Genomic DNA, 24,585 nt, shown 5'->3' with positions numbered 1-24,585 from the left:
TACTGCCCTACCACTTCTCGAGCTGAGTGGGATTTGGCTCCAGGCTGCCTCAGGACTCCCTGCCATCCCCTGAACATAACCATGTGCATACAGTGTACCCATATTTATCAACATCATGTTTTAATTTTTTCCTTATACACCTTTGTTAATTCACCTACTTTAGTTTGGGTAGCAGAGCCATAGGACTTTGCCATCTGATACACACACTACATGAGCTCATTTTAAGAAGGCTCAAACCTGCTGTTTAATGCATTATTGAAAGCTGTTCTTTATTTTTAAACTTTCCAGGAAGTTAAAAATAGACCTGATCCTTTTCATTCTATTATAAATAAAGAGAAGATCAGAATTATGCATTGAACACTGTATAATCCATTGGTTAGGGATTACAGCTGGTGAATACATCAGAGTTAACTGAATCAGGTCTATTTAAGTTTGTTAAAAAAAAAAAAATAATAATAATCCAAATTTATTCTTGGCTATTTTTATACTGTCAAGATTAACAAGGTGGTCATGATACTCTTGCTTAGCGTAAGTGTACCTGATCATCATTGGTTTTGAGCTATGGATTTTCATTTTCATCCAGTATCTGCAGAAATATGAGAATGGAGTCTCAGTGGAAATGCCTTGAATTTTTTCTGTTTGTGGGTCTATATTTTTTCAGATTATTTTCTGGGTGAGAAAGGAACACTGAACAGAGAATACTAAAAAAAAAAAATCTTTTGCTATGAACTGAATAGCATTTAAGAACAACCCTCTACCCCATCTGTTATTGGAGCACTCTGCCTTAAAACCTTACATTTTGCTGGACAAGAACAGGAACAGTACAACCTCTGAAAATCAGAGCAACCTTTAGAGATTTGTGGAAGTGATCTGGCCCAGCATGAAGGTGCCTGTGAGCTTCCTGGGTACCAAAATCATCTTTTCAGTTTCTGTGAAAATGACTGTGCTGCTAGGTATTCAAGCCTTAAACAACATTAAGCTGCATAAATGCAAGGAAAAATCCAATCAGTGTTTAATTTATTGCAATGAATTTTCAGAGAGCCATGGGGGGTGGTATGTGATGCTGTGAATAATTAGTCGTTACAGGTGGGATTCTCAAAAGTGCTTGGGGCTAGCTCAGCCCCACTAATGCCAGGAAGATGGATGGATGAATGCTCTAGAAAATCTTGTTGAAATACCATTATTAGAGCTAACCAAGGACTATTTTTTTGTGTGTATGCCCTTGTCTGTGGTCTCCTTTACTGGAGTTTTGGGACCTGGGAAAATAAGCATCTTGTGGTGAAAATTCTTATTCAAAAGATAATTCTACATATCTTGGTTTGAGTTTATTTTCTTCCAAAGGATTCTAAGAAATCATGGAGGAAGAAAAATGGGAGGAAAAATCAGCTAGTTCCACCAAAGCTGTCAGTAACTCAGTAACTGATAAATTGAGATGAAATATAGTGGTGATTGTTCTCTGCTTGCTCAAAAAAAAAAAAAAAAAAACACTTGTGTACAAAAATACTATGGACATGATAGTTCTTTCTTGTGCCATGAATATTAAAGGGAGGTGAACTCTCTCAGCCCACATGTTTTGTAATCCATCTTATGTGCACTTTTGCAGTTTTCTACACCTTAAAAATGCCCACCTCTGTAAGAATAAACTCTTATTGAAAGGTGTTTTTTGGATGTAGACCTACAAATTGTTGTAAGACAAGCTACAGAGTGAATTTATAATGAATGTTACTTTTCCAGAGAAATTATTCCTGTGTGTATATTCTGTTAGAAGAATGAGCTGAGCAAGCTATCCACCGAGAGAGTCATCTTGAACACAGCGGAGTAGAGAAAGTAACTTTGCTCCTACTCTTTGCAGATCTCCTGCAGAACCATTGCCCACTAATTGGAGGAGCTGTTAGGGCCAGCTCTAGCATGCATTGCAGCCTCATATCCCATACTCTGCTGAATGTGATCTCCATATGTGAGGTGTAAAATATTTTGCGTGTGGTCAGAATTGGTGTCTGCTCCTTAGGCTCCAGCTTTTTCCACCCGTAAAATGGAATACTTACCCAGAGAATGGAAAGGTTCAGAGAAGGGGGAACTTTTTGTTGCTAGAAACTTTCCTGCAAGGTGTTCCATATCCTATTGCTTATGAACCCTCTGATCTATATTTACAAATGGCCTTAGAAAGGTAGGTAAGCAAAAATAGTGTTGGATGAAAGGAATATTGCCAGCCACCTGGCTCACCGGCTTAGTATCACATTCAAGTCTTTCAACCTTGCTAGAGCCTCCATGAGGGGTGTTACAGCTCAGGGGATTAGAAGGAATGAAAAGCACTAATTCAGCTTTCCTCACGGAGAGTAGGTTACATCCACTGCTGCCATCAGTTGCAATATGATTTTCTGTTTTCTAATAAAGAGAGGAGTTGGCTGGGGAAGCGGACATGCTAGCTGCGCAAAGACAGCGGTGGCTGGCTACCTCTCAGAGCTCGCATTGTATTTTTGGAAAGAAATTCTGGAACAGCCGATGGAAAAACGACAAGCTAAGAACAGTGGCCACCATTTAAAAGTAATCTGGAGATGTGTTTGTTCTCAAATCACTTCTCAGGCTTGCAGATGGCGAAGTTAAAAGAAGGGTTTGTGAGTGTGGGGTTTTGCTAACACAGGTATGCTTGTTGTTTTATAAACAGTTGTCAGAGCTGATGACATTGACAGGCAAGGTAGGTGATTGCTTAAGGAAACAACTTCTTCAGCACCTTGAAGATCTAAGCAGATCGTGAGGGGTCAGGGTTTCTGCCCCTGCTTAACAGTAGTAGCAGGAAAAAATCCTGTCTGGAATTGGCCCCAGTTCCCCACAAAGCAGCAACTGACTGCCTCTTGTTCTTGGGGTGACAAAATTCAACTTTCCTGCTGCTGTGCGGAAAGCTGGAGCCAGGCCCTGCTGCAGCTCTGTTCTGCCTTTTGGGGGAAAGGCAAGAAGCAGAGAAACATTTGTAAATAGGCTGGGTTATCAGGGACTTCTACTGCAATATAAGAAAATTTGAGTGAAGATTTAGTAAGGGGAATGCTTCTGGCCAATCCTCTGTTTAAGCTAAGTGTTAAACTACTTCAGTCCTTGCCGTCCTGAGCTTCTGCCCATGTGATTTCTGGTCTGTAGCAATTTTTTCCTGTGCATGTGTAGCACCGCCACTGGATGACACCATTCTCATTTCTGGAGATACCATCTATAGCAATGGGCCACAGATTGCCACACTGCGAAATATTTGATTTGGATTGTTTTTTAAGATTCTTATGCCTTGACCTATGTGAATTTTCCACTTTAAAACAGCTGATTAATACTCATGCTACAGCAATTTTCAGTTCCCAGAAGCAGCATAACCTATCAACCTCCAACAAAGCTAAGCAATCCCAGCTGGAGAAGATTAGGAAAGGTCTATGTTGAGATGTATTTAGGCTCTAACTGCTGTGCATTGCTCTGGTTTGTAGAGCATAATTCAGCTGTTTTGTGGGAGAGAAATTTCTGTTGCAGTGCTCTAAGCAAAGGAGAAACACCACCAGCTTTATTTAGATGCAAGAGGCTGACTTGTGTTCTGCATCCTATGTGCTAAGTGAGCAGCTGAAGACACTGAGAGCAGACTAGACCAAGGTCAATGAGCAGCAGCAGTTAGAAAATGCATTTTCAGTAATACTTTTTCCTGACACTTTCCTGACACTGCAAGTACCTACTCACAGCATTGAAAAAAATTCTGTGAAGATGTCTTTATGTTCAAGTTCCTATTCTTACCTAACCTTGAGAGGAATCGAAAGGTTTGATGGAAATCTGCTCAGTTATGGCTGAATTAATAAAAACTAGAGCTGCTTCAAGTTTATATGCGGGCATTTTATGATGGCTTTTGGAGCAACCATTCATTACATGTATGCAGAAGTTGTAATGAAATTGCCTCTAACTCCAAACCCTGTTTGGAAGGTATAATCAGCTGTAAAACAACAACAAAAAAGATAAAAACAAAAATAGTCATAAACATGATTTCCCCTAATGTAACAACAGCAAACTGTTCTGGTTGTCTTTTAGTATTTTCACATTTTTCTAAATATATGCTGAGAAGAAAGTGCAATGCAATAGAGCTCTTACTGTCAAGAAGTGAAGGCAAAGAAGCAAAGAGAAGAGCATTTGAGCTTACAGAGCTTTCTTTTACATTAAAAAAAAAAAGTCAAGAAGCTGCTTGAACAGAAAGATAACTTTCAAGCAAGCAGTCTGGAAATATGGGTGTGTACAAGTGGGCCTCATCACTTACTGAGCTGTAAATGATTAGGTCTGTAATGTTAAGTGGAAACATAACAGAAAAGCTGCTTAAAAATAAGCTTTCCAATCTAGAGGTCCAGGATCTTATATTTACAGAGTTTTATGAATGCCGTTTTTTCCTTTCCAATACAGTCTGTCATTGGTAGAGAAATTATCTATCTATCCTACTTCTCAAAGATTTATTTGCTAATCTCTTCTAACAGGTGCTTTCCAGGCATATGCATACCTATCCCTTTGTTAGGATGCTCTGGATCTGCTTTTGGGACTCTTTTTTTGTCTGCTCTTAAAACTCAAGGCCAAAAAAATTGTATTTGTCTGCCTACTGTTAGGTACCTAAATCGGTTTCATGTGTCACATAGAATAAGAATACAAACGTGTGCTTGTAAAGGGTGATTGTAAAGCTAAACTTGCTTTCTATTAAGAGAACTATTTACAGAATGCAGCAGCTCAAAGTCTGGCCAAACTTACAAGATGGGTTTATGGATGCCACCTCCAACTCTTCCCTCTGTGTCTTCTATGGAACTTGGAGAAAGGAAAAAAAAAAAAAAAAATGGTTATTTTTTTTCCCATTAAGCCAAACTTGTTTTGATTCTTTTGCTTGTGGGGCCACCAGCTCCATATGGGAGCAACTGACATTGAGTTGTGTGTACAAGTGAGCCCCTTTGCTTATTGTTTGCTATTGATTCCCTCAGTTGTTTCAGAACTCTACTCTTCAGCTAATCAGAAGCCTCTGTGTATGATGGGTGATTTTTTTCAGCAAGGCTTTTCTTTTTTTCACTTTTTTCTTCCTTACAAGTCAAATGTTCAGTTCTGTGACTTACGGGCTTCTTGAAATTAAGTATTTCTAATGTTCACTATTAATACAAATACAGGTACAGGAACATGTATTGGATGTATAAGAGGAAAATTTAGGTAGAGGAAATCTGGTCACGGCTATAAAATCAGTTTTGTGGCAGAAAGGGGAACCAGAATCTCTTGACTCCTACAAAACCTCTTGTTTGAATAATACTGTATCTGTCTTCTCATCTTAGGAATTATATAATTTGTGTGAATTTATCCAAATTAATAATGTCCCACCAACAGACCTAAAATAAGTCTTATTTACTTCAAAAAGTGAGAGGAACTGAAGCTTCTATCTGTAACTGGGAACGTATGGCCTTTTCCAGATTGTAGGGAAAAGGTATCATATGAAGTATTGACTTTTTTTTTGCTTTTCATTGCTTTGTTTGGTCTGGAAGGTCATTGAAGTCTCATACCAGCAGAGATCATGACATCTTTTAGAGTAAGAAATTAACTGGGAGAGCCTAAATGGTTTGTCCAAAACTACAGATCAAGCCTATAGAGAGGTCAGTGCATCTGTGATAAAGCTGCTGAAAGGAATCAGTTCACAGGTGAAAAGAGGACCCTCTCTTCTTTGTAAGGAGTCAGGGTGAGGAAATTGGAAACTAGGCACTGATGGAAAAAAATAACTGCCAGGTTGGAGATAAGTGAATAAAAATACACTGCCAGAAAGCAAGGACAGCTGTGGTGCTACACCCAATGGCAACTGTGGAAAAACAAGGCTGTAAAATAAATATACACATGGGGAAAGGTTAGGCAGGCCCTGCTTTCCACCCTACTGTTACTGTAACCCATATAACACAACACCTTGTTTTCAGCTGTGAGCACAAGAACAGTGAGCCTTTTGGTGTTAGCTAATGGAAAGGATGGATGGTAGTTTGGGTCATTCAAAATTCACTGCTTTGGTCTGTCTGTCTCTGCAGATCTGTGATCCTCAGCTATAGGATAGAGGAACTGTAACAAATACCACATGAAAAACCTGCAGTTAATTGCAAAGCTGTATTTCAGGGAATAAATCTGCCTCTGGTGAGGAGAATGGGCTTTATTTTGTAATGAGTGCCTGTATAAATACCTAGCTGAAGAAGGATTTTTAAATTCTGTTTTCCTCTAGAGGTGCACAGGTGGCTTTCAACAACAGGATGAGAAGTTGTTGTGGTGGGGTGTGCAGCTAAGAACAGGGCAGGGTGATGGTGTGGGTCACAGCTGAGATGAAAGGAGGGATGGTGCTGTGGTACTTCACTATAATCACAGACTACATGCAGCTGCTGAAACAAAATGAAGCAAAAGTATCCTCTCCCTCAGGACAGACATAGCTGCTGTGGCTGCAGATACTGGAGAAAGGCTGAGAGCTCCTGGGCTGATTATGAAAATAATCTTAGTGAGCCATGCATATTCATCACAACACTAGAGATGGTAATATCTTCATAAGATGGTAATTTCAAATGCTTGAAATCACACTGAAACAACATTCTGGTTGAAATCACGCATGGCAATTGGATTGTTTGGATTTCTCTAAGGAAAGAACCTTCAGTCTGAATTTCAGTACTTTGCTGCTGTGAAAACAGTGAATGCTGATCTTAAGCTTGTTCTTTAGTTTGGGAATTAGTGGTTTTCAAAAGGTTAAATGTTAAAATTATTTAAATGACTCTTTCTGTTATTTCATACATGGCTCTAAGACAATTTTAACTTTGCCTTAAATGCATTACTCTGTCTGCAGATTTATTTCTTCATTATTATATTTATGCAAGCCCAACACAGGGTTTAAAAACATTACATTTTTGAGTACACTCATCCATGAGAATGTTCTGTATTTATCCTAACACGGCCATATCGTATATCATCATTCTATCAAAAATAGGTACAAATCAATTCTGCCTAGAGCCTTAATTAATGTAAGGAACTCAGTGTTCATTCTTTACTAATAGAAGTGTGTGACATGAGACAAAGGTCACTTGTCCATTTAATAAAAATGGGAACCACTATAACTTCACAATTAGTTCCATCACCAAAAAATACTCAGGTTTTTGTGCTGTTCTAAGTGGGAGCATTGTGAGGTGCTCTATAAATGGACACAACATCAGAGGTCAGCAAGCCACAGTTCAGGAACTGGCACAGAAAAAGGTAGAAACAATAACAATGCTACTTTTATAGCTTTTTTTGAAAACTTTGGCTACATGTGATGGGGAATTCTAAGCACAATCTAGGCAAGAGAGAGGCAACTGCTGAAAGCTTCCATTTCCACGGAAGATCTGCAAAACAGTTTTAGCCATGCTGTCTTCCGTTCCCTCTGATAATTGATAAAGCATTTGGCTCCTTTTGCCTGAGGATTGCAGGTTTAAATATCGGGAAATATTTCCAAAAATCAGCCCCAAATATTCTGGGGAGAAGAAAAGGCAGGAAAATTACAAACAAGTCTAACTTCTGTATACCAGGATTCCTTCCCAGCAACAGGCTGGATGAGGGTCGTTGCTCAAGTCTCGTACAGTCACGCAGGTTATTATTAGAGTACCGTTGGTGGTGCTATTTAAGAATTTCCAGTATACCAAATGGTAACTTTAGTTAGCATTGTTAGAAAAAATACCACCTATAAACTATTTTAGACTTAAGCACATCAACAGTTACTAATACAGTGCTTTACAAGGCTCAGTAAGCTATGGAGCTAAGCTCTCTGTTGGTAAAATAAAACCAAACAATATTTAGCCTGCAACTGTGCACATACAGTATATAAAAAGTTACTTAATTTTCCATAGGGAGAGGGAGCTTTTTTTTTTTTGCTGTAATTATCAGGTAGCAGTTGTTGTGCTTGCAGAAATGTACTTGCCAGTTTGACAAATGCATTTAATAAGATTTATTGTTCAACATCTGACAAAGACATGTTTGTCCCATTCTAATTTGATTATTTCATGCATACAAAAACAAGCACTGTATTCATAAAAAGTTGTGCTAAGTAGGCTGTAACAAGTGATGCTTGTACAAAAGGCAAATATGTATGAAATTAAACAAGTAAAAATTAATACCTGCAATTATGAGGATCACAAAGGAAAATGACTAAGCAAATAAATATGCAAAATGTCAGTGTCAGAATAAAAAGTCTGCCATTTTCTATTGTTTGAGTGTTTCTGCAGAAACAAAGAAAATTAAGTGTCAATCTGTCTTGATTATTGAACTGATTATATTATTGGACTTAACTGAATATTGACAATTCCAATTTCTCCTAAACATTTTCAGGTCTGCCTAATGACATATCAAGGGCCTGTGTCTTTGATGTTTTGATACTGAAGTTTGTAGATGCCACAGGCAAAACCTAATTAAGAGGTTGTAATCAAGCCATATCTGAGCCTTGACCCAACATTCACTGAAGTCTATGATAATCCTTCTGTCAACCTCAAGCAGTGATTGCTCATGCACTTTCAAGCAGAGACGTACCGCACTCAAACCGCTCCTTTATTTACCGTGTTCCTCCAGGAAAGAGCTGATTCTGATGGTGTTTTAGAATTTCCAGTATTCATGAAGAGCTATCAGATTGCTAAAATTGTTTAGGATCACTCTGTACTGTACATGACATCTTGTAAGCTTAAAAACATTGCTGGCATTTCTTTTTCCAGTAATCACTGGAGAATGATTTGGACTAGGCTCTGTCCCTGCCAGACACAAAGTTGCGGAGCCTTACTGTTTTGGCAAAGAGTACAAACAATTTCCATTGTGTTGCTCAAGCAAAATATATATATATATGAAGCTGTTGAATCTTGCACTTTTACATGTCTTCATTTGGCAAAGGAAAAAGTAATCATTAAACAAATGTATTTATCTAGCAGGTCAACTCTGATGTATCTTAGCAAGCAAAAGCTATTGTTACTGCATGTCTATCTGTGAACTCTCTTAGAACAAAGAACAGAAAGCTAATGCTGCCAATGAGATTTTATAGCCTTTCACTGTCTTCCAATACCTTTGAAAGGAATTATTCTCTATAATGTACCTCTTCCTAATTTACCTTTGGAATCCCCCTCCACTTTAATAAAGTAAAAGACCTTTTCATTCCATTATGATTAGTCTTGGGGCAAGTTGATGTGATTTATGGAAGGCAGATACAAGCTCATCCTACTTCTTGCTTCTGCCAAAAGCCACGTAGGCCTGTAGTTATCCGAGCCTGGGCTCAGCATTGTGTGCATAGCAGCTGTGTGCTGTACGTTTTGAAGATCCTGCTGTCTTGAAAGACTAACAGGCTTGTCTCGCACCTCAGCAGAACACGAAGCAAAGCCTGTTGTATTCCCAGTGAGTGGCTTCCAGGTTTGGTACTATCACCTGTCAGATTCTTATCTGCAAACCTCTTGCAAATTATGAGGCTGGTTTTGATAAAGGTGTAGAGGGGTTAATTAAATTAGTTATGTCCAGGTGTAAATAACAGTACAAAAGAACCAAGTCTGAGTGCTGTCAGTGTTGTGGATGCAGTTTTCCCACAAATCTTTCTTTTGCAGCTCTTCCTTTTTAATGAGTTTCATATCCTACTAATCCACTTTCTCTCATTTTATTACAAGCTGGAAGTGTCCAAATCTTTCCCCATCCGTATTCTGACTGTACAATACGTTGTGTTTCCAGTCCAGTAAAACTTAACATTTATGGCATTCCAAAAGCTGTTGCCCATTAGCAGTTTCTCAAGCTCCAGGGTGTTTTGCAACATAGCGGTCTAATGATTGAGGGGAAAACAACATAATCATGTGCTGACATTCCGAGTTATTTTATAAGCCACTTTTATCTCTGACACCCTTTTCCTCCCTGCCGTGTTAGTCTAAATCTGCTCCATCCACTGCTTCTTCATTGAAGTGTTTCTGCAGTTGAGCCCAGAGGTCCTCCTGCAGCTTCTTTGGGAGGCAGGGGATCTTCCATACTGTAGGGCACAAACCTCTCATACACAAAAAGAAAAGGGATTTCAGCTACTTATCAGCTATCAGAACTCTGCACCAGAACTAGCCTCACACACATTTATTGGCAGGTTTAATTTAACAGAACAGTAAATATCTGTGGCTGGCTTTCTGGTGTGCAGTCTGGTGTGCAGAAGTGATGACGTTGCTGGACAAGTTATCCATAGCTCTCAAATGGGCTTGGGGTACATAGCTCTAACAATGGTTTTCCTGCCTGCATTGAACAGTTAGGGGGTGCTCATACTACTGCATATTCAGAGGTGTTAGTATGTCTCAGGTACTACTTTTGAATGGGGAGGCTTATTCACAGTAATTTAGCTTCCCTTGTATAGCTGTTCCAGAGGAGTGAGGTCTCATGGTTGCATAATTCATAGGTGATGAGTAAGAAATCTGAGTTTCAGCACCGAGCAGAAGAGAGCCCACAGAACCATCTTCCTCTAGTGAAGGGGTTTTGCAGGATAGCAAAGCTGGAGGGCTCTCAGTTTGAAGCAAATGGTAGTGGTAGCGTTGCAGACTGTGTTTAGAGGCTTTCCTGCTTTGGACACCGTCAAGCAAGTTTGGTTTCCTCCTGAAGGTGTGGGTGGACAATGTGCCCCAAATCCAGTCTTTTTGCAGGGGGTTGGTACAAAATATCTCCCTGTGGATGTGTGGTTGAGCTTCCCTTGGTTTTCTAAGCTGTGGTAAACTTAAAGGTTATGTACAACCTGAGCGGTGCCTCTCCGCAGCAGCCTGAGTAGCTGATGGTGCCTCATCATTGGAATATGAAGTTCTAAACTGGCCCAAGTTCCCTGGAAAACTTTACAATTGCGTTGTTTTCTGAATAAACAGATCAACTTGCAACGAAATACCAAACTAGTCAAAAGTTTGCATTACTTTGGCTAGTTTTTACAGAAACATCCTAAATTTCCTTTTACTAAGATGAGATTTACCTGTGTATTTACAAATCAAGTAGTAATCTCTTAAGTGAAATTATGAATTTTCCTATAATCCCCAGAGAAGAGGAGGAAAAGTGCAAAACTGAACTCTAGTAAAGTCCTTCCTCTTACACAATGCAAAATGAATAATGCAAAGTAATTTAGCAATGTTTCTGTTTCCTGCTTGATTTCTTTAATCCCCCTAAGAAAAGTTAGGGAATCAAAAGTGATACTCACATTCAACATGGAAAGTTTGAGGCAGTGGAAAATCTTTTTTTTTTTTGTCAGTGATATTTATAATTTGCCAATTCACTGACATTTTCGGCGATTGCTATATATGCCAGTAAATACCAAACACCAAAACTTGGATGTAAGGCATGAGAATAGGATAGTAAAATGATAGGGATTGTTTTATGTGTGAGCCAAGTCTGTTACCTTTAAATGAGATTGATCATTCTTAAGACAGATCAACCATTTCTGTGGGTAAAAGTTTTATAAAGTCTATTGTCTTGTTAAACTATGGAAGAGGCAGAACTTGAACTCACTCTTATAAGTATCTGTCCAAAACTGTACAGTTCTGTTTATGGTTATACACATGAGGCCAAACCACTGTGACTTCAAAAAGAGTGTTCAGAAGAAAATAGAACTCTCGTTCATTCATTCCAGAAATTAAATTTAAAAATAATTAAGTAAATTGAAAAATAAGAAATTTCTGCATTGTTATATGTTCATAGTTTCCAGTGTTTAGATGTTAAAATTGTGGTCGTTTTTCTTGGTGGCTGACTAAAGAAAGAATAGAGAAGGGAAAAAGGTCCAAAGGGGATTTAATTAAAGTATTAAAAGTTATGAGGGGCACAGCTGTCTGATCACTTCATTGTCCCTCAGGGAACAGTCAAAGGGTCAAGATTAATGACAAATACATTTAAAGCATGTCAAAGGAAAAATATCATACATGTTTAAGCAGCCTTTGGAATTAACTGTTGCAGGAAGCCACATGAGAATATGGTAGAGCTTGACTTTTTTTTAAGAACTGGATTATTTTATAAACAGTAATAGCTAGGAGGTAATATTTATATCTTGACGTTTGACAGCTCTAAACTGAGCTATGGTGCTGGTGCTAAAGTCTCACAGGCTCTCTGCACAAACAGAAGTGGATTTTGCTGTCCAAAACAGCAAAGCCCTACAAAGATAAGTCACAAATCTAAATGAAATATAAGAGTACGTAAATTAAAATTAACTTAGAATTTGGGTCAGCAGATCATTTATCTTTTTAAAGAGTACCTGTTGAGATATCAGAGTCTGAATCTTATATTCCGGGACACTACGAAGTCTTTGTACCTGAAGGTACATGTGGTAGATCTCTTACAGATTGCCTGACTGCCACAAATTTATCAAGAAAAAGGCAAAATATTAAAAGTTCTGGTGAAATACAGCTTGTATTTCAGCAGTTCATTCATGTAGCAGCTGGGATGCATACCCTTCCCAATAGTCATTGAATATCTGGGGACACTTTTGCCACAATTAATCCCCAGTGCTTCTGTATTAACACTTAAATATACCATTAATGAAGAGGCAACCTGCCTAAGATACTTGTAAGCAGTGAATAAAGTGTCACCTACTGCAGCATATTAACTCAAAATACAATGTACTGCTCCTAGGGTTTATTCTGTAATCTCATTTGGCTCCTGAAGAAAATCTGTCCATCTCTCCCCTAGTCAGGCATTATGAGTCAGTCCCAGGTTTGTAAATGATTCACATGTCTATCCTTAATTTATTAATAGCATAGCAGTTGCAAGTTGGAGCGAAAACTGACAAAATGCAGGTAAACTTCTTTCCCCTCAGTCCTGCCCCCAGCCTGTCTTTGCAGAGGATTAACCTTTGCTCAGCACTCTCCTATTCTCATCTTCTTGTCCTTAGTCTTATTTTCAGAAGTTGTATCCCTTGATGTTTTCTCCTCTCTCCTCATGTTTGGCTATTGCTGTGACGGAGCCAGTGAGCTGGATCACAGCAGTTGTCATCCAGCTCCTCTCCTCTATATGATGTTTCCACCAAAGATCACAAATTTCTTTTCCAGATGTGCTCTCTGTTTACTGAGCGTTAGAAGTAATGCGAGTGACTTAGTCTTTCTCCTGAGCTATCTCTCATCCTCCTGGATGGACAAAGGAGGTCTCCATATTTTCCCCAGTCCTAATTAAGGCATGCAGTGCACTACTGTCCTTCATATTTAGGAAGAGATGCCCAAACACCTGTCCCTTCTACAAGGCAACTCAACACCCATTATGTTAATTTGAGTCAATGAACTGGAAAAGTCACACAATAAAACCTTGCAGCATATAAATAACAAAATACTACCTCCTTGTAGGTCTTTGTGTCTTCCTTACTGTAAAGCTACAACAACCTTGAAAGACAAAGGAGTTGTGCAAGTTCATATTAACTGAAGATCTGACTGCCTTTTATTAAAGTTGTGCTGATTTTTCTTTTCTGTTTAAGATTAGGAATGGGCAGGAAAACTGAAGCATTTAAATAAAGTAACCTTGTGAAATTTGATCCAAGCTGCAGTGGGCTTGTTTCAAGTGTATTGATGGTTTCTTCTTCAAGCATCCTGGCAAGCAACAGCTTCAAAATATTAGCAATTACATTTGAATCAGAGTTGGCTGAAAGTTTGCAAACATGAACAAAATCATTGCAAGCCACTGTTACTGTGTATGTTATCGCCAGGTTGGAATGAAAGCTCAGTGCCAATGCAGTTGAAGCTTACCTTAAATATTCTCAAAACTGCTGTCTGTGACCCTGGAAATTTGATGCAAGTTAAAGGCTGAGAGATACCATATGCTGGGCATGTATTCACTCCCTGACTCCTCAGATAAATGAAAGGTGGACAGAAGGAGAGTGAACACAGCTTTCTCCCATCTCCATCAGGCTATCCTTCAAGGGAGGATACAAGAGGAGAAGCCGAATTAATTGCAGCATGCCATGAACAGTTCTGGAAAGCATAGCAATGGAAAACAAAGGGCTAGTATGTCAGCTGCTGCAAATTAATAGGAATTTACTAAGCCAAAAGAGTTGTGCCATTTTAGCACCAGCTGGGGAAGGATCTGGCCCACTATCTCTCACTTACATGAGTTAAGAAACAGAGAGATTCAGTAACATGCCTCTCTGCTGAGTCAATAGAGTAAGAACCTTTCTTTCCATGTGCATTAGTTTTGCAGCTATGGCAACAGTGTATGCGTGAGGAAAGAGATCGCTTAAAATAGGCTCCTGCTCCTAGTTGGAAAGAGCTGACAAGCAAACACGTGTGGTCACCCGAGAGCAGAAAGGGAGGCAGGCACTATTCTCAGCCTCCCTTCAGGTCATCGGTCTCCTGCTGCTGGAGGCTGGGCCTGGGAAGGTGGATGCATGTGGGCGCAGCAGGGACTCTGCTGTGCCTCAGCACCTTCTCCGAGGCTCTGACGTTTCCTCCTCCTCCTCACCCCTTCCCGCCATGCTGACTCATCTGCCAGCAAGCTGGGATGCATTCAGGAGCAAGAGGCTCGAGCCAGGCTGGGCAGCCATGGAAGAAATTGTTTGCGGCTGGTCTTGTCCGCTGAAGTATTGTAAGGTCAAGGCAAACTCCTTAAAAACTCAAAGGCACAGCAAAATGCCTGCAGCAATGACTATGTGCTATAGGAGGTCCCTCTTCCAACCCTAGCTCTACTACACTGCAGAGAGAAGGAGAAGGCGAGGGAAGTGGAAAATAGTAGCGTTGGCTTGTGAGCTATAACCTGTTTTGGTGTCTGTTAATTAATTTGGCATTGGCTGTATTGCATGCTATTATTAGTCTCTCTCTTCCCCACTGTAACAAATTAGGGCTTTCACATCTGCCTAAAAATAAAATTTTCCTGTCTGCTGGCTAACAAGAAAAGCCAGAATGCAGCATATGTGTAATAAAGATGCACAGCTGTTCTGTCTGTGAACTCGGGAACGTGGAAGGGGGTGTTGTGTAAGGATAATGTAGGTACCCAACTGCAAGAAACAGTATTTCCCAGAAACTGTTGGAAGTAAGGCGTTGTAGAGGGATGGTTACAAAAGACGAAGCCAGAGAGAAGCATCCAGGAAGATTACCAGAACTTAAATGGAAAAATGTTAATTTGTTTTAGTTCTTTCTTTAAGCCAGCCCTGTAAGGTGACATTCTTGATTAAAGAGAACTGGGCACAAGGGAAGGGGTGTCATTCCCCTGATATTTTAGTTAATTCTAGAGGCCCCTAAACTTCAGAGCATTCACAGTTCTCAGTTTCTGCCTCTCCAGTCCAACAGCTTGTACCAAGCCTCACACCAGAGCCATGACTGCCCTCCCTTTTGTCCCATGGCACAACACCCACAGACAAAGCGGTGCAGGAGAGGGCACCCAGGCATCTGTCCCTGGGGTGCACTCTGACCCCAGGCACAGCCCTCCTCTGTTCTAGCCTGTAAGCTGAAGAAGAAAAGTGTGCCTTACTCAGGCTAGCAATGAGAGCAGCACCAAGGCCATAGCTTTATGTGTTTGACATCAAAACATTTCACGGTATTTCTTACTCTAGGGAGTCCCTGTCTGAGATAATGCTCACCTACCGTAGAGCAAAAGCAGTAGGGTTGGTAGCACGTTTTATTGTCTCAGCAGCCATGTGCTTAGTAAGACTTTTGTCAGCTCCAAACTGTTGCTTTTGCTGCTTAAAGTGCTCTAAGCAAAGAGTGAGTGATATGTAATACAGTATATGTGTTTTCATTCTTTCCGTGGCTCAAATAGGCAGGCATCTTGGAGAGAGCAGGTTTGAGCTGGTCTAGCTTTTTATCACCTGACACATTTAGATACGCTCTTTAGATAAGATTAGCTAATGAATTTCCTTTGACAGTGGTATTTACCCTATCTCTGCATTAGTTATGTTTCTGTGATGTAGGGTCCTTGCTTTGCTCTTTTTCATTCTGTCTGCATGATGTATTAATATTGAAGTCTGTTATGTAGACAGTAAGCACTTTTTCTATTTTTCAGAAATTGGTTAAATGGAAACGATCTGTTTTACATTTGCATTTGGCCTCAAAGTGACAGCATAGAGTTGTTAAGTAGCAAAACAATGGGTTGCAAGGCATTTTTTTGAGATAAAGCGGAAAAAAGAAAAGTGTGTTAATCAGATTAATATAAAATGTACTTACCATATCCATACAGATGTGTTAAGAAGAGAGACCGTAGTAATTAGTACATTTAATTTCTGATTTTACGTACAGGAAATAGTAACCACTCAAGCTAGGGAACCTGACTCCGGGGTCACGCGGGGTATCCTGCCAAAGTTCTTTCCCCATCAACAAGATTTTCCTGGTACCTGAAGGATTTTCCTGAGAGGCGTCACTGGAGCCCAGACTCCTGATTACAAGCTACCAAGTCAAACTACCAGACCGTGCAAGAAAAAACAGAAATAACACTCTTGTTTTTCTCCTTTTCTTGTGAATTACATGACATTTCACAGAAATGACTGCAAAAGTTTTTCCATTCAGTCCTTAGCACTGGTTTGGTGACACACTTGGTAAGATTAGCAATTTTCCATGCATTATAAAAGAAAACTATTTCTGAAGCTGACTAAACCTTTCCATTCAAAGACGCATTTTCAGGTTTTTTACAACTTTGCAAACCTTAAACCTTGTTTTAAGGATGATATTTTCTAGGCCAGGAATCCTCATCACGATTAGACACAGTCAAACACATTCAATTTTACATTAGCTGGGCTGTCACCCATGGCTGTTTCTGGCTATTGTTGGCCCCATCATTTAATCTTTTTCTATGCTCATTTTCCTGGCTTTATCTGACAACACACTTCCATGCATTTTAAAAGTGCACAAACAAGATAGTGCTCATCAAAGTAGGAAAAATCCTGAATTTTTTAGAGTATTTGTGTTTTGCCTGTTGAAAATGAAACAGTTAGAAAAGGCCATATTCATAATCAAACAAACTTTGTAAGCAAGCATACATTTTAAAAATGTTTTTCTTTTTTAAAAAAAAACTCATAATTTTAAGTTCATTAAAATTTAATGTGCAAAACATGAAAAAGTTCCAGAAGTCTGTTTTCATGTGCTAAATTTTATGTGCAAAAGCAGATCATTTTTCAACTAAGAAAAACATTTTGTCTGAAAAATATTGATCTGCGGTAATACCATGCATTGCCAAATATGCCTTGTCTTATCTTTCCCAACTTCCACACCTTTATGATGATAGAAAAAGCAACAGCTTTCTCTGTTACTAATGAAGATCTAATTTTCAGAGCCAATGTCAATAGCACTCCATTGCTATTTTCCACCAAAAAAAAAAAAAAGTTCAGTATTCTGTTACATCTTGGTAAATGCGCATATGAACAAAAGTAAGACTTCAAAGGCAAAACTGGACATCAACTTATTTTGTTTTTAAGCTTCCTAACCAACTACAGTAACTACTAAACCTCAACAGTAGGATAAAAGACATCATGAAATGACTTGGTATTTGTAAGAGATTTCTGAAAGCTATTATTAACATCTATTAGTGCAGGATATCAAGAACTACAACTGACTCATGCATGTTCCCTGAGCCCTGTGCAGTTTGTGTAGGAACGTCCTTCCTCAGGCACAGCTCCTGCTGAGAGAACGAGGAACAGGTGGTGATTCAGCACGGAAGAAGAGCTGTGCAACCTTCTCTGTGCTGAATCACAGAACCAGCCAAGAGCAAACCCCTGCGTGCAATGGCCAACACTAGGGCTGGTAGCCTACAGGGCTTAAACATGAGTCCAGCTTTGCAGTGCTGAGCATCACAGGTCATCAATGTGACCTCCATCCAAGTGACTCAGCCATAAAGCTGGAAACCCTGCTTGGGGCTTGCAGAATGTGAGAGAATGAGTTGGGGAACAAATCATGGATGGAGAAGGCAGTCTGGGACTTGCTGCTGGCCAGAGCATGGACACCGATGGTGCATCATCATGCATCATGCTCAGCGCCACATGCAGAAGAATGGAAAAGTCACTGGCTGCTGGCATCTCCAGCACGGAGAAGCATTTGGGATAGAGAAGTGAGTAGCAAAGCAGGGGTACAATAGGCTGGCAGTTCCTGCAAGTCTGAGTCTTGCTGTTATCTCCCTCAAAACGTGGGTTTTTGTTGGCTTTCCACATGAAGTGACACATCAGCATGCACTCTGTGATCCTGTGCCTCCAAGAAATATATGTGGAAAAGACCTACAGGGTTTGATAGAGATGGAAACTGGGAACTAAATCCAAACCCGTTGAAAAACTCCCTTTGACTGCAATGCATTGTAGAGTCAAACTTTTTGGAAAGTTTGACAGTAAATGATAAAAAGGAACATGAGGCAATGTTTTTCTACGTCAGTAAAAAATTCTGCAGGATCCATAGAAGAGATGCAAGTGTCCGTGAAATAATAGCATTCAAACAGCTTCAAAGCTAAAAAAGAAAAAGCTTTAATAGAAAATCAGTGTTTTTCATGGGAAAAAAAAAAAAAAAAAAATGATAAGGGGTCTTGATTTCAGAGGTTAGATCTGTCTTTGTCAGTTAAAAGCTGCTCTGCTCCCATAAAACAACATCGCTAATGGGAAGACTTATACTGCCCGTTTGCCCTTTCTGACAGTTTTCTTAGAGATGGATTGGCCTGAGAACACAGCAGAGCACACAGACCTTACTCTGCTCCGTTTGATGCTCTCCATATCAAAACAAAGCACTTAGTTCTCAAGCAAGACCACCTCATGTTGTCTCCATCATCACCTTGCTGTTATTCAAATACTTGGGCTGATTTATGTTTTCCAGTGTCTTTAGATAGTTGTTTCAGGCCCTGTTCCTAATTATTTTTTTAATGGGGGTATTGTCATGCTATAGATGTATTTGTTTAAATCCTGGCTGACTTTACAGGGACAGTTTTTTAAAGGAAGGAGAAAACGAAAATCAGGGAATCAAAATACACGCTAGCTTTTTTGGGATAGGTGCCAATCTAGTTTTAGCTGGCACAAGAGTGAACAATAACTGTGGGATTATCTGCTCCTTTTTTCATCCAAATAATCACCATTTTTTATTGCATGATATTTCACCTAGCTGCTCCATAGTTCGTAACCCCTCTCTGACCAGCGGAAGAGAGCAGGACTTGTCTTTACATTCAGGCTCTGGCTTCGTCAGCTCTGTTTCTTAGTGGAGACAGATAGAATTAAGGGTAAAAATGAAACCAAAATCACTTGAAATTTTCACCCATAATTTACTCCAAAAGAGAGCTGTCTCTCCCTGTTGTCACCTTTATAATTTACTCCCCTTCTGTGGAATGAGTGAGTGGAGTTAGAATAGCAATTATTTTCCTCAATATTATGAATCATTACCCGTCAAATTTTAGCATTTAAACCACTCTAACAAACAACGAAGAGGATGCTACATCACCAAGCTATTTTTTTTTCTAGTTTTTCCCATATTTTTTAATTATCCAGCATCCTGAGACTTCTGAAGAAGAAGAACATTTAACTGGATGTTTTCACAGGCAACAGTGAGGATCAAAATGGTGATTCCTGAAAATGGAGCTAAGGATTATTACTGAGCATAAGAGAGGCGAGAAGCGGAAGGTGGCTGGTAGAGAAAGTCATGTTTTAATAAGGATAACTTGAGAAAAATCACATTTAAATAAACAAGGATAATTCTTGGATATATTCTCAACCAAAGACAAATCATCAGCCTATTTCCCAGGGTCTTGTCAATCCTTCTTTCCCCAGGTAGCTGCTTTGATTAAATAACAGCAGCTGAGGACATAGCTTAGCTTAGGGTTTGGTGAAAAGTCAGGACCCAGGGATGGGTGGGTCCAGCAGTGCCTGGCACATCTCAGCCCCTGCCTCTTCACATTGACTTTGAACAAGAAACTGTGGCATCCAGCACAGCCAGAGAACATGGGGAGGAAAAGAAAAAGGGGGGCCCCCCCAACGGTCTCTCAAACCTGGACCAAAGTTGTTCAAGTTTACATTCTTTAACTTCTAATATTGGCACCACTGTTAATTCTTTCACTCTGAGAGTGCTGCATGCACAAAAAGAGAAAATAAAGAAAAAATGACAGATGGAAAAAGTGTGCTTTAGCCACAGCTGTTTCCTCCTTCCTTCAAAAAATGAATTAAGTGCCTTATAACCTAAGGGAGAAAAAATGATGGTTTTCGAAGTGAAATATGTCCTGTCAAAAAGTCGGCTATAAAAATGCATATTACTCAGTAAGATAATCTCTCAGAATTATTGCTTAATGATTTAGGATTTGGGTTTTTCTTAACCAATCATTCCTAATATTTCCATTACAAAGAGAAAAAAACTAGCCATGGGTGACAGATTTTAAGAAAAAAAAAAAAAAAAAGAATAGAGTGAGGAAAACAGGCAAAAAATAAAAAGCTAGGGATTTTGCTCACATGTGATGGTGTGCCTAGTGTAGTTGGGGGGGGGGAGAAAGAAAAAAGTATAATCAACTGCTCTGTTAATTAAGGAGGAGATGAGAGCACCTTCCCCCCTGAACCTCTGAGTAGAAGTTGCTGGCTGAGGTTCATCTCATCCGTAATATCAGATACTTGGGTCTGTCTGTTAAGACAGAAAAAAGAGAGTTGCAGTGAATGACTTGTGTTTTAGGCAGACTGAATCATTCTTCAGGGAAGTTCATTTCTCCCCATCCACCTGAAACCCTAAAAAGATTATTCTTAACACAAGCATCGCAGCTTGGTCATGGTAATTAGGTGGGACAACTGCAATCTCCAGTGTTTTACAGAAAGGAGAAGAGATCTAAAAGCAGATCTAGTTTTAAGCAGCACCTGAGCTTCACGTACCCCATTGCCACTGCAGAGAGTATTGCTGGGGAGAGCTTAAAGCTGCTTTGTCATATCGGGGGGCAAGCAGTCAATACAACTCAAAGAATAACCATTACTTCAAGATCTGGTGAGGTTGGTATTGGATGCTCCACCTGAAGCTGTCTAACTGACAGCAGCTGCGTTAAAGGCAAAAGAGTGGAAAGGACCCAGCTTGATACTCAGGGATATAACAGCATTGGTCATCAGACAAATAAAACTATTTCAGTCTGAAAACTGAGTAGACTTAATATGGAAACCAGTAGGGAAGAGTGGATGGAGCCCTAGCTTTATATTTCCTAAGGTCCCAGTTCCACAAATGTTAATATTTTAGCACACAAATGTCTCTATTTCCTTTTATAAGGTAACTTAAATGCATAAAGCCAAGCATATTTGGAAATGGTTGCCAAACATGGGCCTAAAACAGAATTTAAATAGTCCTTTAAAAAATCTGCAACAGAAAAGTAATTTGGAATTGTAAACCATTGCTGCTTGGAATAGAAGACCAGTGTCAAAACAAAATAATCTGCTTATCAATCTTTAATTGAGTCTTCGCATGAGACATGAGACATCAGGTATTAACAAAAATAGACAGGTTTGAAATAAGAAGCAGATGGTCACCCAACAGTTCTTGTCTTGGAAAATAAATGAGAGGAAAGAAAAGCAAATTGACTAGTACTGACGGTTTTATATACAGTAATCTGGTCAGAGATCTGGAAATAGTTGACAATTAATTGAAATAACACATTGCAAATTGTCACCGTATGATGAAAAATCTTCAGGGGGAAAAAAATGTTGTTTGGTCTGGAAATTTGGATTGTACTAAAGTCATTGTAAGGAAAAAATGTAACCCAACTCAACCCAAATTTCCACAGAATTTTCCCACCCAAAACATTTGCAGGGATTTTAAGTACAAGCTGGTATTTCATGTTAGACTTTTTAACCGTCAATAAGTGAAGGTGTCCTTTATCTTGTGTGAAATGCTGACTCCTTCCTTTAAAAAAATCTTTCTTCAAAGTCAAATAAAGCTGCCTGAGAACCTTAACCCTGTCTCTACCAAGCAGCATTGTTTTACTATCCACATCACGTGTACAAAAATAGTTTGTTCCAGTTCAAGTCCTAACCTCATTTCTCATTCACATAGGACACTTATCAGAACATGGCTTTCAGGCCAAGCAAACTCTTTTATAGAATATGTTCTGCTTTATCTCCCTCATAAATAACTCTGTTCTGCACTGGAAAAGAAAAAGGAAAGAGGGGAGGGAAATGCCACCCACAATGAGGCACATAAGTAAAAGAAATCAAACAAAGCAACCTGAAATCTCCACGTTGCCTGATTTTAGCGTGCATTCAAGTGAGGTTGGTTTTGGGAAGAAGCCCATGTGCATGGAATTCTGTTGTCACTGCAACTCCTGCGTTATCAGAAATTCCAAATCAGCAGAATTAGGCACTGAGTTGCAGACTTCCTTTGCCTTCACACATGCCCTGACAGCCCAGTTGTACAGCTGTGAAGCTGGTTTTGCTCCTCAGCCTGTGATGGCTGAAGCAGGGGGCACTTGTGCTTCCCACCCCAAATCAGATGGAAACAGCACAGAGGGTGAGGGGGATTAAAGGGGAAAAAAACAACCTGGCTGCAAAACCTGATTCTTGTAGCCAAGTGGGAATTGAAAATATCTTCCTGTTACATTCTTTCCGCATCTGCAAGGGCCATACTTAGATTTCATTAAAAAGTATTTCTTCTTATCATGAACAGGTTCTGACATAAGCCAGGTATTTGTTAATCCTAACACACTTTCTTTTTTAGCTGGTCAGACTTTTCTTGTGAGATCTTCTTGTTCTGCAATTCCTTATGTTTGTAAAGAAAGCCTGCTGAGATGTGTGTCAGGAACTTTGTGGGAAGATATAGTCCAAAGGTAATATCTAAATTATCATTTTTTTACAAAACTGTTCTGTGCACTCATTAGTAGCAAAGAATTACTGTAGATGTGTAAATAACAGAGTGTGCAAATAGAGATCCGGGCTGTGCGTGTAAGGACCGCGAACAACCCAGGCAGAGCGTGAGCTGCTGCTTTACAGCAAGACTTCTCAGCTGAGTTTTCCTGACTATGAGCTTCATTCCCCCTCTTCTTCCTGCAGCTAACTTCAACCTGCAGCTTTCAAAAACCTTTCTAATTCTTTCTGTCTTGGATAAGTGGATTCTGTTAAACTGGGTTGTTGAATATATTCATTTTATGTTCATTTTATTCCAGCAGATTTTTGCCCATGTTAGTCTTTCCTATAACATGAAGTTAATGGGAGTTTCACCACTGACTTTAGTAGAAGGAGAAAGCAGATTTTTAATCTGCCTGTGCAGTACATTTTGCCCTGAATAGATAAGATGTTGAGGAAAAGAGAGAGGCAGCAATGATAACAATAAAAGGAATTAATTGCTTTTGTCAAGCTGTGAAGAAGAAACTGTTCTCTTACCTTTCTCTATTTTGCCTTAACCAATGAATATGTGTATATATTTGCTCATGTTTGACACTCAAACTGGTTCTTTAAATTGTGGAATAAAAAGGAATGTCCTCATCTGCTTTTGTTACGGTGAAAATGGAAGAGCTGCAAAGCTTAATGTAGCAATATGCTGTGACCTGATACACATAACATTTTCTCAAAAGTCTGCGTGTGACACAATGGCTATGATTAATCATTGCATTATTAAGCAGTGATTGTTTTGTTACTGGCAGGGGTGAAAGTGAAGAAAGAACCAGTGACCTTTCTTCTGAGCCCTCAGATTGTGACGTGACCCCAAGTTATGTCGGGGGGGGAGGGGGTTGAGAGAAACTTGTAGAGGAAAGGGGATGTTGTGAGGACCCCAGGCAGGGCACTGGGGAGAGCACGTGGGGAGTGCAGGGTAGTTGTGCTCATCACCACATCCCAAAAGAGGAGCTTGTTGTGGGGAAGGGGTACAAAGAATCCAGGGAATGGGGACTCTCTCCCAAGAGGTTATTAAATGAGATTGACTTGTTTTGCCTAAGGAGAGAAGTCTGAGGGGAGATCTGACAGCTGCCTGTGAGTGCATCAAGGAGGCAAGCAGCAGGCAGAGGAAAGTTATTTAAGAGAAGAGACAATGTTGGCACGAGAAGAAATGGGTATAAATAGACAGACACTGGAAATCCCTTCCAGTAGAAATAGTGAGGACACATGAGAAAAAAAAAAAAAAAAATCAAGCCAATTTTTAAAATGAAGATCATGAAAATTGATTACATGCTTTCTGTGGCAGCTGGGATCCCTTGCACAGGAGGTCCATCCTCTTTCTACAGAAGTAATTTTCCTTCTTCTGTGCTTAAATTTAAAGCTGGCATCAAATACAGTGGTGCCTCTGCACCATCCAAATACAGAGAGAGTGAGCTGGATACAGGACGTTGCTACCAAATATCTGTGACTTTAGATGCTCCCTCTGTGTGACGGAGTTGGATTCGGCATGTAGCACCGGAGCCCATCCAAGTGCAACCCAATCCAACTTCTGCTGCAATGCATTTTGCCAGCAGAAATGAGATACTTTCCTGACTCTGAAATGTCTTCTGATGTTGTGTGAGCTCATTAAAAAGTCGAGATTATTTTTGTCTTTCTAAGTAAAAGGGAAGATTTACTGTGTTGATCTGATGACCTGATGTGTTTTCTGGGCCCCGCAGTACTCCAGTCTTGGAACAAACGAAGATGAGCGCATCCATGGTTTTCACAATAGCATCTTTTCACTGTGGCACTGGTACAAGTATTGTAGCAGAAGAGGTTTGGAGTGTTGGGCGGCTTGCTCCAGACAGGCAGAG

At 39.7% G+C, this 24,585-nt stretch overlaps 1 long non-coding RNA gene across 1 annotated transcript in view; it reads left to right on the top strand.

Annotated features, from left to right (window-relative positions):
- Positions 1-20,381, top strand: part of LOC118176027 — a 39,933-nt gene extending 19,552 nt beyond the window's left edge. Inside the window, exon 2 of the long non-coding RNA XR_004755253.1 lies at positions 19,373-20,381. This is a non-coding gene — a long non-coding RNA (uncharacterized LOC118176027). The remainder of the gene's footprint in view (positions 1-19,372) is intronic.
- The last annotated feature ends 4,204 nt before the right edge of the window (positions 20,382-24,585 follow it).

This window comes from Oxyura jamaicensis, chromosome 18, assembly GCF_011077185.1.
Source record: "Oxyura jamaicensis isolate SHBP4307 breed ruddy duck chromosome 18, BPBGC_Ojam_1.0, whole genome shotgun sequence".
NCBI classification, from domain to species: Eukaryota; Metazoa; Chordata; class Aves; order Anseriformes; family Anatidae; genus Oxyura; species Oxyura jamaicensis.
Note: the sequence above shows the minus strand (reverse complement) of the source record. Positions and strands in the feature narration are given on the sequence as shown.